The following is a 13656-nucleotide window of genomic DNA, read 5'->3' as shown; positions in this document are numbered from 1 at the left end:
TCAAAGCAAGTTATGGGGGTGGTGGTGGGGAATGCTATGTAAGGCTAAAGTAGCCTCATAATAAATTTACCGCCGAGTATAATTAAACGAACGCTGCTTTTCAGTCCTTGATCAAGGACGGTAAGACTTAGAATATTTTTAGATTAATGCTACCTTTGACAAGCGTTAACCGGGCTACTGAACCGCCCCACAATCATGTCCTTCTTGGGATACAAATGTGCTAAGTGGATTTACAGTTAACGTGTTACCACAGATCTATAGGCAGAAAGTGTATTCTTGTGTTTTATTTAGTTTTCTAGTTGCCAGTTGATCATGCAGATTTGAAACGTGTAGCCTACTGTACAATGTCGTTTTATCTGCAGCCTCACACCATTCCTCTTCCTCAGAAACATTACAAAGCGTGTATTAACGCACTGGTTAAAAGGGTTAATGATATTCAAAACAATATGATCAATTTAGGTATGTCGTGAATATAAATTGCTGAGATTTTACATCAAAAAAGTGTGTGTTCTACAATAAGGGTGAAAAAACTCATTTTTCGTAAAATATCAGCAACGTGGTTAAAAAAAAAAAAAAACTGATTTTATTAGACACAACGCGCTTTTTTATAATTGTGGATAGGTTTTTGCCGCATAGATCACTGGAATAAAAGGTTAAAGGTTAAAAACCCACAAGAAGAAAGTCCGGTCCCGTCCCTTCCCCACCATACCAACTTTACAGCAATGTATAGATACTGTATACTAAATGAACACGATCAGGATGTTGTTAGTACTTAACTGTTGCATAATAATGTATTTATTTGTGTTTGGTTTGTTTGTTTTGGGGGGGGGGGGGTTGAGGTGCTTTTTAAAATAAGATTTTCTTACTAAAACACTGTGCTTTTTTGTTTCTCTTTAGAAAAAGTATATTTTACTATTAGCAATTGTAGGTTTGCACTTGGAAGTAAACATTCTGACGCCCGTGTGAAGGTTTAATTTTATACAGTAGCTACATTATTAGTATACAAATAAGACCCGGACAACTGATTTAAAAGAAACCAAGTCGGGTTACGCATTTAGAAATACGATACATGCAAAACTCATTCTTCTAATACCAATGTTAACTGAAAAGAGAAATTGCATTTCTACATTTCCCCTCAGTTTAATAACACCCAGGATTGACCATTTCTCTCGACTTCCTTGCATATGGGCTTGTCCTTCTGGTGAACTTTCACCTCCCAAACTTGCCTTCTTTCATTGGACACAAAGTGCAGAAAAAAAAGGAATGAAAGGTTTTGTGTGTGTGTGTGTGTGTGTGGCTTCAGTTGTAATTGGCTTTGAGACACTTTCACTTTTTTAACAATCCCCTTTCTCAAAAGCATACCGTTTCCCTTGACCAACATAAGACATAAGTAAACGGCTTAGCTTTCTAAGTATTCTTTTGCGCTCATTTTAATTACAACATGTTTGTTCTCTAGTTGTTCAATGAAGAACTGCAATGAATGTTGTTTACCCAGCAGGTGGATGTGACGTCAAGGGCTTGGAACATCAAAAAATAACAACATCCAAATCCGCGATTCCCCTTGTCTTTCAAGGCGCATTAAAATGTAATATCACCACAAGCAGCTCTGCTTCAGATTTGAGAGGGAAGGTGGGGTGAAACTGTGTGGATTCCTGATCAGAAACAGTGCTTTCTGTGTATCCTGCCGGAGATTCCTTGTTGCCAGTTGAAGTTAGTCCCCCAAGCGGAGTAATATTGTTATTTACTGTGTGGTTGCTGCATGCTTTCTTGGTATACAAGATCGCATGTCAGTTGATTGTTACAAGCAAGCCCAGACATTTATCTTCAGCGTTGATCAACCATTTTCGTACTCGGTAAGTTGGTAATAATTTTCTTCCGTTTCATTATTTTATGCATACTTCTCCAGCTTTATCTTAGAAAGCCACATGTAGTTAGTGTCTTTGGTTTTTTCTTTTTTTTGTTGTTGTTGTTGTTAGCTAATGCTTGATGATGAAAAAACCCAAAACAAATTTGCATGAGGCTGGACTGACTGCCTGCCTGCCCGCTGAGAGCAAGAAGAGCTATTATGGTTGCGCTTACGGTGGTAATACGTGTACTTTGCGAAGTTTTCAGATTCTCGCTCAGGACTGTCATTTTTCAGATTGAAACAGACGTGGATGCTTCTAAAAGTGTCAGCTAGGCAATTGTACTTAATAAAGAAAGTGAAATTGACACTTGTGAAAAATCACGTTACGGGCACAGAGTGCATTCAAACTTTTAAACTTGTACAGTCCATGCACAGGCTAGCGTAGTCTGTACAGTGGAGGTGTTTGTATCTACAGCATGTTCTTTATTGCATGAAAGCGCTGGCAAATATGTAGTGCCGCGATTCAGTGTATGATCTGCGAAGTTTAATTCACACTTATTTCTCACGTGCTACATGATTTAAATCAATAAATTAACAATTTCTAAAGCATATCGGATACATTTCAATTCGCAACGTAACTTTGTAAACAGTTATTGGACATTTGTTTTTATTATGTTTATGTTTTGTTTGTTGTTTACAGTATGAAGATACTGTTGCACGAGGAAATACAGAGACGTTGTGGTAACCCTATGCAGTTAATTCATAGCGCAGCGCTTCTGAAGTAGTTGCAGATATACATTATTGACACTTTCTGATCTTTTTTTTTATTTTTCAGTGTATGTAACAAAGTTTATAAGCAATTGATTTTGCAGACGTTACATTTCGCTTTAGTTTGACAAAACAAATAAATACCCTATTGGTAACTGTATACAACGTAACAGTTTAACGCAACAATGTTTTAAAATAAACAGAGTTTGATTTATTTGATTGTTGTTTCTGAAGTTATTGTTTTAAATGAAGAGAAAACTTCTTCTATGAGCCGAAAACTCCTGTGCATTATTTATTTATTTATTTATTTATTTATTTATTTATTTATTTATTTATTTATTTGATTGATTTATAATATTGGCTTATGTTTTTACATTTTCTCAATAATATATATCTTTTTTTTGGCAAACTGTCCAATGAAAGGACCCTACTGTTTTTAGCGTTGTTTGTGTAAATATTCTTTTAAAATATCCATTTATTTCTGATCTGTGCTAATAATAATAATGTCAAAATCTGAATGTGTTTTGGATGGCAAATAACAATAGACAGTGCATAGAACATTCTGATGCCTTTTCTTTTTCGCTTAGACATAATATTTTTTAAGATTGTTGTGAAAATAAAAATGAATCAAGAATATTTTATTAGATTTTGGTGTGTGTATAAAACATTCTAAATATTGATTCTTTTAGTTCTACCACACCTGTGTTCTTGTCCATGTGTGTTTTATAGTCAAACTTTTATGGTAGCTTGATTTTCAAAAGTAAGGACCACTTAAAGAATAGCAAGAGCTTCAGAAGAGGAGACATTTCACAGCCTTAAAATGAGGAAACTGAATAATTGATTTATTGTGAATGCCTGTCATAATGGGATTGTTCGTGCCATTAATACTAACATTTGCATGCATTTCATGTATTCATTGTTGGAAAAAAAATGTACAATATGCAAAAATGCAGGGGTGGCAACGTTCTTTATCCAAGAGAAAAATATATTTTAGGGTAGAGTACTAATAGATCACATTTTTATTTTGACAACTCCTCCATTTGATGACGTTGGAGTCTGAATTTTTGAAATGTCAAGTTTCTTGCCTGACAGGTTTGAACCATGAATTGTGTTGAAAACTCAACCACCATTCTATTGGTAAGATTTTAAATATGTACACATAACATGGTGGGAAACGTTTTAAAGATGCAAATCTTTTAAAGCAAATACTTTGTTAATCAAAAGGGAGCATTGGCTCGTTGTTATGTAACCCTCACGTTTTATTAAGGACGTTATCAGTGCTTTTGTGCAAGTACTGTAGGATCTTGGGTGGCTCCTGTTGGATGGTAAAGTGCAGGTCAAGCTGTAGCTTGATGTTTTTATTATCAAGGCAAGGCTTTACATTTTGTGAAAATAAATAGAACCAATGGGCCTGTAGAGAAGTCCTTAGTACCCATACACACCTTTTTTAAAGTAATATATAAGACTAGATTTACAAACCTTTTTGCTTCAATACAACATTGCTCCACTTTTGTTTTCTCAGATAGGCATTGCCACAGTAGCTATTAATAGGCCCTATTCACAAAGTTATTCTCTCAAAGTTTGTTTTAAAGTAAATCCAGTTTAGTGTTCAGGGGCTGGTATAGACTGTTTATCCAGCTGTATTGTTAAACCTTAGTGTTTAGGAAATAAACCACTCAAGATGTTTTTCAAAGGACTTTAACAGATCTTGTTATTTTTGTATATTATTATTTATTTATTTATTTACTTACTTACTTACTTCTTTCTTTCTTTCTTTCTTTCTTTCTTTCTTTCTTTCTTTCTTTCTTTCTTACTTAGCAGACGCCCTTACCCAGGGCGACCTACAGTTGTATACAAAATAAAATGTATACCCTATAGGTATTGTACTATATACTACAATTGTGACCATGATTCGACAGTCTGGCGAGTGTGATGTGCAATCTTAATCTTTACAAACACCAGTTAGAAATAGGGTTATCAAGAACTGTAAGTCAGCAACCTTTTTAAGCAAGAAATATAATTCAGAATCAAATTATGTTAACACATTTTCACTACATTATGCTGTGGCAAGTATTTAGATTTTGTGAAAACATGGCTGCTTTGCAAGTTTTAAATACAGATTAATTAAATATAGTTAACAGATTTTTTTTTTTCAATATCTCAAATACATAATGCAACTGAAAAGAATAGCAGCAGTGCTGGTTTTAAAATGAAAAACAAGCAGCTTTAACATCTTGCCCTGGAAGAAATCCCTTTTCCTTTGGATTAGTCATTGTCTGAGAAAAATCACTTTTTTTAGGAGAAGTAAAGTAAACAGCCTCCAACAAGCGAACCTTGACAACCCAGATTAAGGATAACAGTGGAGATCAAACAAAGCTGCTGCTGGGCTGTTGTCATGAGCAGCCTTTCTGAAAGCTCGAGACTATTTGAACAGGCAGTGGGTTTGTGTGCTCACTTATGCAGAAATGGACCTTCGCAAATGCTGACCCATGTTAAAAACTGAGCAAGGGTGAACTGTGTGTAAAACTTTCCTGCTTTCACGTTTAACTCGGTCGCTGCTGCATTTAAGCACAAAGCTTTGGTGAACAAGTGCATGTCGTTCAATCTATACATGTAGGCTATATTTCATTCAATCTATACATGTAGGCTACATTTCTACATACTGTATATTACAAACTCCATAGTTTATTTCTCATTAAACAATCCTTTCTGCATTCACAATAAACTGATACTATAAATCAGTCCGCTTGATGTTACACAATTGTAGTTTATTACGGGGGGGGGGGGGGGGGGGGGTAAACAGTGTAGATTTATATTTATAAGTGGAATATTCTGGTCTCTATTGGCCACCTATTCAATTGAAAGACAGCGTGACGGTGGAGAAAAGCATGTGTGGAGGCGGCACTTCAACTTCAAGAACACAAATCTTCAAGTCGTTCTTTTACCTGCTGAGACTCACAAATACCCAAGCTCTCAGTAAGTTGCTGGAGTGTTCTCTACAGAGCAGTGGCAATAGGAATTTACCCTCCTTGCCCCAAGTTTGTCCTGCAATTCATTCTTCAAGCCTACCCAGCCCTTCAAAGTGAAGGCATGTGCCATTGAAAAACAGTAACAATTATAATTTTGTGTTTCTGCGTGTTTCCCAGGTTTCCTAGATATCAATTATGATTCACAATATTTGAACAGTTCTGGTCACCTCGCTACATAAAGGATATTTCTGCTCTAGAAAGAGTGCAAAGAAGAGCGACCAGAATTATTTCTGGTTTAAAAGGCATGTCATTTGCGGACAGGCTAAAATAATTGAATCTATTAAGTCTTGAACAAAGAAGACTATGTGGTGGTCTGACTCAAGAATTCCAAATTTTGAAAGGTGTTGATAATGTCAACTCGGGACTTTTTCATCCTGAAAAATGAAACAAGGACCAGGGGTCACAAATGGAGATTAGATAAAGGGGCATTCAGAACAGAATAGGAGGCACTTTTTTACACAGAAAATTGTGAGAGTCTGGAACCAACTCCCCCGTAATGTTTTTGAAGCATCTTCAGGAAGCTTCTTGGTGAGATTCTAGGATCAATAAGTTACTAACAGCCGAATGGCCTCCCCTCATTTGTAACCTTTCTTATGTTCTTAACATGTGCATTTGTCTGGTTCCCTGGCTTACAGTTTGCTTATTACAGGGATATAGAGGAGGCGTGCTTTGTGTGTCGCACTTCTGTTTTTAAGCTAATATTATCCAATTGTTGTGAAATGTGGTATTGACATTTCTTTGCACACGTCAGGATACCAAAATCTAGTTATTTTAATGTGAGTTGTTGTCTCCTGATTGGTTGAATGAATACTATCTTTATTTAAATGTTTGCCAGTGGTGCAGAGCTATGTATAACTGGCCTGAGAACCATATCATATATTATTACGTAGCCTGTTGGATGAAAAAAAAAAAGAATTGCAGTGATCAACAAGATACTGTGCCCTCATTTAATACTCCCACAAAAACGTGGAGTCTTTTTACCTCTTGATTGTGTCATATTTATGAAACGTTATCTTGTCACTGTTGTGGTGGTGTTTTGATTGGACATTGGCCAGTGAATTACTAACCTCCTTGATCACAGAAACATATTTGTAGGTTTTTGTATCCTATATATATATTTTTTTTAAAGTAATTCTGACACTTTGCCGAGACAAGCAGTGATTATAAATTAATGACGTGTTTCAGCAACCGTTGGCATATTCATGCTTCCTGGGTTTGAGAGATTAATCTGGATGAACCAACATTTAAAATCTTTACATGTCAAAACCTCTACTGTAAACTCAACCCAAGTCATTTCTGAATTTAATCCTTTTGTATAAGTTGCTAGAATACTTATTAGCGGAAGCACGTATTAGGCCTTCTCCATACTGTTTTTTTCTCTCTTTATATAAAATAAGTATATCTCGTTAATTTATAAAGTATGCCCATCTAAATATTTGTTTTGTATTTTAAGTTTTTGCATAACACAGGTACAATACGACCCATTTAATGCCCTCTTGTGGTCACTGGTGTTTAATACGGTATTGTGAAACACCAGAAGAATAAACTGACATGTAATACTCAATTTAAAATGAAGTCAGCCATTGGTGATAGGTCTGTTAGGCAAACATTTTCAAATAAGTATGGTTTTCAGTTACTGTTATGGGGTGCTCAGAACGCATCACTCACTAATAATGAAGCAATACCGCTAAAACCAAAAAAAAAAGAGGAAATTAAAGGATATATCGGTCAATTATGACTTGCCAAACTACTGCGGAATTCAGGAGATTCCCGATGTGGGGTGTTTATATTAGCAGATTACAATTTGGCCTCTTGTGGTGGAATATGAACTTTTGAGGGTTGTGTTTTTTTTTTGTTATTTAACCAGCTTGTGAGTTTTTCGGTTTAATGAGATAATGAACAGTGATCATTAACAAACGGATTAAATCACATATTGACCACAAAGACCAATGATAAATCTCAGTACTTGGATGTCCCTTTAACATTAAAATAATAATAAAAAATACTATACTTTAACAGAAGTAATTTCTAACTATGGCTGTTCATTACTGTTAACATTTTATGTCCAAAAGCAGAGCAAAACATTTTAATTAATCTCACAAACTAATTTAACTGTTGTATTAAATTCAGCTTCTTTTTATATAATATCGGCACATAATCCAAACACAACATGCTTTGAAACAAAAGAAGGTAATCGTTAGATTTAATAGATTTTAAAACAAAACAAAAAACATATTGTCTTAATTTTTAAATCAAGAAAGCGTGAATACAATAGGTCTACTTCTGATTTGACTTGTCCAATGCAAATGTAGAGGCCTAAAGTGTGTATCCTGTTGTGATGCATCGATTTACCAATATGCAATCGAAGCTCAGGAAATGTAAGGACAGATGATCAATAATCGATGCATTGATTAATTGTTGCACCCCTACTCCTTGCTCAAAATGTATGTATTTAGATACCTAAAACTGACTTTAACCGTCTGCCTGAAAGGAGCACAATCGACATTAACAATGTCCTTGTATCAGGTCAGCAATGTGATGCATCAAATCTAAAGCAATGTTTGAGATCAAAGTAGAATTTTTTTCTAGTGATCGAGCCCTTGCTATCTTGGAAGGATGTACATCAGATTAAAATGAGGAATTGAATGGATGAATTTGGAGATTTATAAAGATCAGCTACTCTTAACAGTGCATCTTATTAACAGATGTCATTGTCAAGTATGAAATTAGGTAGAATTATTCTGTTTTAAGCATGAGATGAATGTTCTTCTGAAAACGGGCACAGTACAGCATTCCACACTCGAGAGAGGGGTTAGCATTATTATTATTATTATTATTATTATTATTATTATTATTATTATTATTATTATTATTTATTTCTTAGCAGACGCCCTTATCCAGCATTGCAATAGAAGCTGGATTTATATAGCACCTTCCATGGCCAAGCATCACCAAGCACAAAGGATAAGACCCCATTTGAAAGTCCTGTGTTTAATTTAGTCTAAACACTGTACTCGTCCACAGCGACCACGAGAAAAATATCTGCTGATCTGCTACACAGACCTGTGTTTTTCACAGGGCGATAAACTGATAATAAATGCCAATGAACTTAAGGTTTCTGGGAAGAGTACATTAAGGGCGCTGACAGTCCTAATTATAGATGTCGTCTGGACAGAGATGTATGATTTTGCTCTGCGGATCAATACTGTTTCTCAAATGACATTTTCTCAAGCTAAACACTTTCCGTGCCATGGTGGCTTGGACTGTGCACTTAGACTGAACCGTTTGGCCTGCTTCTCTACTCTGTTTACTTTGTTGTTTCTTTGTTTTATTACTTTATTTACACACTTGCCTGTAATAACAAATGCATTTCATTAACATGTTCTGCTCTACCATATGTCCCAGCTGTGTATTCAGCTGGTAAACATGAAACCGCATATTGTGATGTACTCTTAATTCTGCACATTCCAGCTGTTCAGTATTGTGTGAGATGACCAACCAGTTTCACCATAGTTCAATATCCTAGAGCTTTATATTTTATGGGTGTACCTCAGAGAGTGACAACCTTGTCTTTAAAATGATCATTCCATTTTTTTTATATTTGTCTGACTGGTGAATCATTAGGTACAAAAATATTGATAACAATCCTACAAATAAGTGATGTGCACTTTCCATAATACTATTATGGGTTTACTATTCGCAAAGTGTGTATAATTTAATTGTATGATTGATCACTTTATCAATAATCCAGACAGTGCCTATATATGTATGTGTGTATGTGTGTGTGTGTATATATATATAGATAGATATAGATATAGATATATAGATATAGATAGAGAGAGATCTTTCTCTCTCTCTCTCTCTCTCTCTCTCTCTCTCTCTCTCTCTCTCTCTCTCTCTCTCTCTATATATATATATATATATATATATATATATATATATAAAATATATACACACACATACATATGTATATGTATGTGTTTATATATATACACACACACACACACACACACATATATATATATATATATATATATATATATATATATATATATATATATATATAGATATATATAGATAGATAGATAAATGTATATGTGTGTAACTATATCATGGGCAAAAAAGGTCATCAGCATTACCTATTACTTTCTGAATTTTAGATAACAGGAGTCAAAAGGTTTAATACTGGATTTCAGCGGAAAGGGTTTTATTACTCTACATGTTTCTGTTGTGAAGATGTTCTTTTGTTTTGTCTGATACAGTTCAGTACCAGTATGAAATCTAAGCTACTTTGGGAAGGCTTTGAGGTTATATTTAAGAGTGTTTTAAAACAGTTTCATTATTACTATGCATGCATCGAAGTATTATTCATTTGTGACCTGAGATAGTAACAAATGTCATACATGAAAGTAACATTTTCATACGTATTATTAGTCACTTGGTAAATGGTGATTCAACTGCAATATAACATTTGTTTTGTGAGACAAACTATGCACATTTCTTACCATAGGAAGTGAGTAAGTGCAAAATTGTTTGACTCGATCATAAACAGATATCTTGCTCAGAAACCGTTTTAACTTGTTTATCTTGCAGAAACAAAAATGCATACTATGGGCTCAGTACTGTACTAATAATAAAATGCTTTGTGTGATTGGCAGCTATTCCAGTGATGTGAACCACTGCAGGAAGTTGTAGGTGCGTTACAGTTTCATAACTTGTGAAATATACTGTGTGAAGCAGAAAGAGATCTGGTGTCAGCCAGGCAACTAATATTATCTAATAAAAACTAATATGGCTGATCATGTGTGACATTTTCTTTGGTCATAGTACCACAAAGTTTTGAAGCTGCAACGTGATAAATCGAAAATATTGAAACCACTCAACTGAAAACACCGTTTCATAAAGTTTTCGCTGAGAAAGTCATGACCGAAACGTGTTGGTGCTAATGAACCTGGGTTTAGTAGGGACGACGAGACTAGAGTTCTTTCTCAGGTAGATGAAAATCTTAACGTGATAATGCAGTATGTTGGCTGTTGTGGTTACTCGCACACTCCTGTCAGTCAGGAACTGAAAAAAGAGACGTGATGTGTGGTGTCTCTTAATCTTAGTATTTCACTGTCTGTGTTTTAGCAGGGACACTGCACTTTCTAATCTAGGCTGTGTGTTGACTTCTGGTTAGAAAGCAGAATTATTATCCCCTTCAGGGGATGCATAGCCCAACCAAAAGGGATGCAGCCTGTGCCCATGTGTACATATATTGCATGCAGTACATAATTTTACATACGGTAGAGAACCATTTATCTAAATGCAATGGAACATTTTTGGGTATTGTGAATATGCAAATCTGGGGATATTGGGAGGAACCTGTCCTTCTGTCTCTTTTTGTGTGGTAGGGGAACAATATTACAAACGCGCAAACATAGTTATAGAAGCAAAGAAGTGGTGACTGCAACACAGGATAGAGCACCTGCTACATTTGTCGCCTCAAAAACAAGTTAATGCGAAGGATGGAGTTTATAGAATATTTAAAGTAAATCTTCTTCCAGCTATGCTACTTACTAAATATAACCATTCCAGCATTTTCCTTTATTTAATTTAGGCGGAAAAACAATCCTGCCTCCAACAGATGTTGTTCCATATGTTCACAGTGCGGTTTCGCTTCTACATAGACCACAATATCTTTTGTCTAGCGGACAAACTGGGAAGGAATGAGTAGACAGGTGGCCCCCCAAATCTTTGCAACGCTTTTGGAAAGATAGGGTGTATAGCTTTTGATGCCTATGCTGTCCTGACCCAACGATGGTGGGTAAAATTACTTTTACTGCAGGGTGTTTGTGACATGTACAAACGTGTACAAAGCCCCTTAGCCTGAAGGCACTGTAGAAAATGTAAACCTTTGAGATTTCAAAGTAAAGATTATTGATGCTTACTAGCATGGAGGTTTAGATAATAGTTAATCAATGGTGGACACCAAACATGTTGTTTGTTATCCATTCTCAACGGGATCCATTTCATCGCTATAGGATATCGGGAAGGTGGGTGTACACTACATATGTTACACTTAGAATTTTGCATGCACTTGGCTTTATCTAGAGAGCTAATCGTCCCACTGTGACGAAGCTTGCTAAGCACTTTTTTTTTTAAGTGCAGATATTTCAGTGTATAATAATCTTGGGTGATTGGAATGTGTGTTTATCTTTCTGTATGTTACCTCGAACCCCTTATTCAAGGAGACTTCAGCAAATCGGTATTATTCTATTTCAGTACTTTACAAAGCTTCACGTTTATTGTTATATTTTAAATAAACTCACAGACAAAAAACCTGGACACGGTAGCGTTGGTTACATGGTATGTCTTTCTTCACAAAGCCTGAAATCTGATTATCATTGCTCACTTCATTATGGACGACTGTTTGGTGTGCTGCTTTTACTGCAGATTAACTTCTGGAGGTCAGTCCTAAAGTCAGAGGGGTTTCTGTGATGCCAAAAATAGTAAGGTTATTTTTAGAGTTACTAATTCAATTATTTATGATTTGTTTGAGGACTTCTTGAGAGATTTTTAGAATGTCATGAAGACAGCCATCCACAGCTGGCAATGACACTAGTTCTGTTTTTGTCTAGTGTTGCAATAAAACGTTATGAAAGTGTGTTTTTTTGTTTTTTCTTTTTTTTTCTTTTTAATAAATCAAATATCTGAACACACATACAAAACTATCTAGGGGTTGCTACCAAATGACAGAAATTCATAAAAAAATAAAATAAATAGACCAAGATCAAAGTACCAATGTAGTGCTTGCCCCATAGATCATATCTATTATTATTATTATTATTATTATTATTATTATTATTATTATTATTTTTTATTAAAAAACAAGTAAAACAAGCTAGTAATAAGATGAGAGCTGCCGGTGGGAATGAGCACCATCATTCAAAAGGCAGAATAACCTCCATATCATTGTTTTTTTCTGCTGTTATTAATGTTATTGTTCTTATTTTTGTGTCAAATGTATTGTTCCTGCAGGAGGACACCATCTTGATCCACTGTGTAAATGAGGCATGGATTTTCCCCATTATCATACCCTTACAACACAGGATGAGGGCAGGGACACTTCATACAACAAAACCTGAAGATCATCCAAGCGACACCCACCTACGTTTTATATTGCACTCAAAATAATCTTGGGCGCTGCAATAAATCATTCTTGTTTGTTTATTTATCCCCACCCTTATTCCTGTGTTGACTTGTGTGTGCTTTCCAGGCCCAAGTTATATCCCTCAAATGGGAGAGGGCACACCTTTATTCCTAAGCGTGCTGTGAAATCATCAGATGAGCAGGAAAACAGCCAGTTAGCACTGCAGAAATGGCTCAGATACCGTCAGGGTGCTGTCATTCCTGGAAGCCTAGTTTCCAGTAGTGTATGCAAACTACTTGACCCCACTGTACCAAAAGAGTAATCATAATAAAGTTGGTCATATGCGAGTTTAAGAAGTTGTCAGACTGCTTTGCTTTTCTTCTGATAAACACGTTTTGACAATGCCTCACATTTTCTGTCTGCAAGTGGGCTGATTTTTCAAACTCCTTTAGGGCATATTACTAATGCTATTCAAGTATCGGTTTTACCAATTAAGGAAGGCAGTGTACAGGACCACTGTCAAACCAGAATGTTATCAGTAAAGCTAGTTTTAAATGTATGAGGCACGGAATTGATTTAAGCATTGCAACTTTTCACACACTGTTTTTATTCTATCTCACATTTATAAAACAATCTTAATAGCAAATTCTCCTATTGACTTCTTTTATTATTTTATTACTGTAGTTGGGTGTCATTGTGTATTTTATTGCTTTTTAAGATATGCGCAGGTGCACTTTGTAAGTAAAAGGAAATGAAACTTGAGATGCCCTCAGGGATTACTATTCAAGCCATGCCAAGCAGGTACTCTATACAGTTATCACCTACTGATAATCTGGCATGTGGTGCATTCTTCATATCACACGTGCATCGCACACTGCAAT

At 35.4% G+C, this 13656-nt stretch overlaps 1 protein-coding gene across 9 annotated transcripts in view; it reads left to right on the top strand.

Annotated features, from left to right (window-relative positions):
- Nucleotides 1-962: 962 nt before the first annotated feature.
- Nucleotides 963-13656, top strand: part of LOC117411997 (forkhead box protein P1-like) — a 165780-nt gene continuing 153086 nt past the window's right edge. Inside the window, exon 1 of one of the 9 annotated variants that reach the window (XM_058988656.1) lies at nucleotides 963-1853. The gene's annotated coding sequence lies outside the window, so the exon portion shown is untranslated. The remainder of the gene's footprint in view (nucleotides 1854-13656) is intronic. The other 8 variants (XM_034019917.3, XM_058988650.1, XM_058988648.1 and 5 more) reach the window with 8 other exon arrangements.

This window comes from Acipenser ruthenus, chromosome 16 (genome assembly GCF_902713425.1).
Source record: "Acipenser ruthenus chromosome 16, fAciRut3.2 maternal haplotype, whole genome shotgun sequence".
NCBI classification, from domain to species: domain Eukaryota; kingdom Metazoa; phylum Chordata; class Actinopteri; order Acipenseriformes; family Acipenseridae; genus Acipenser; species Acipenser ruthenus.
The sequence above is the reverse complement of the archived record's forward strand: the minus strand, read 5'-3'. Positions and strand labels throughout refer to the sequence as shown.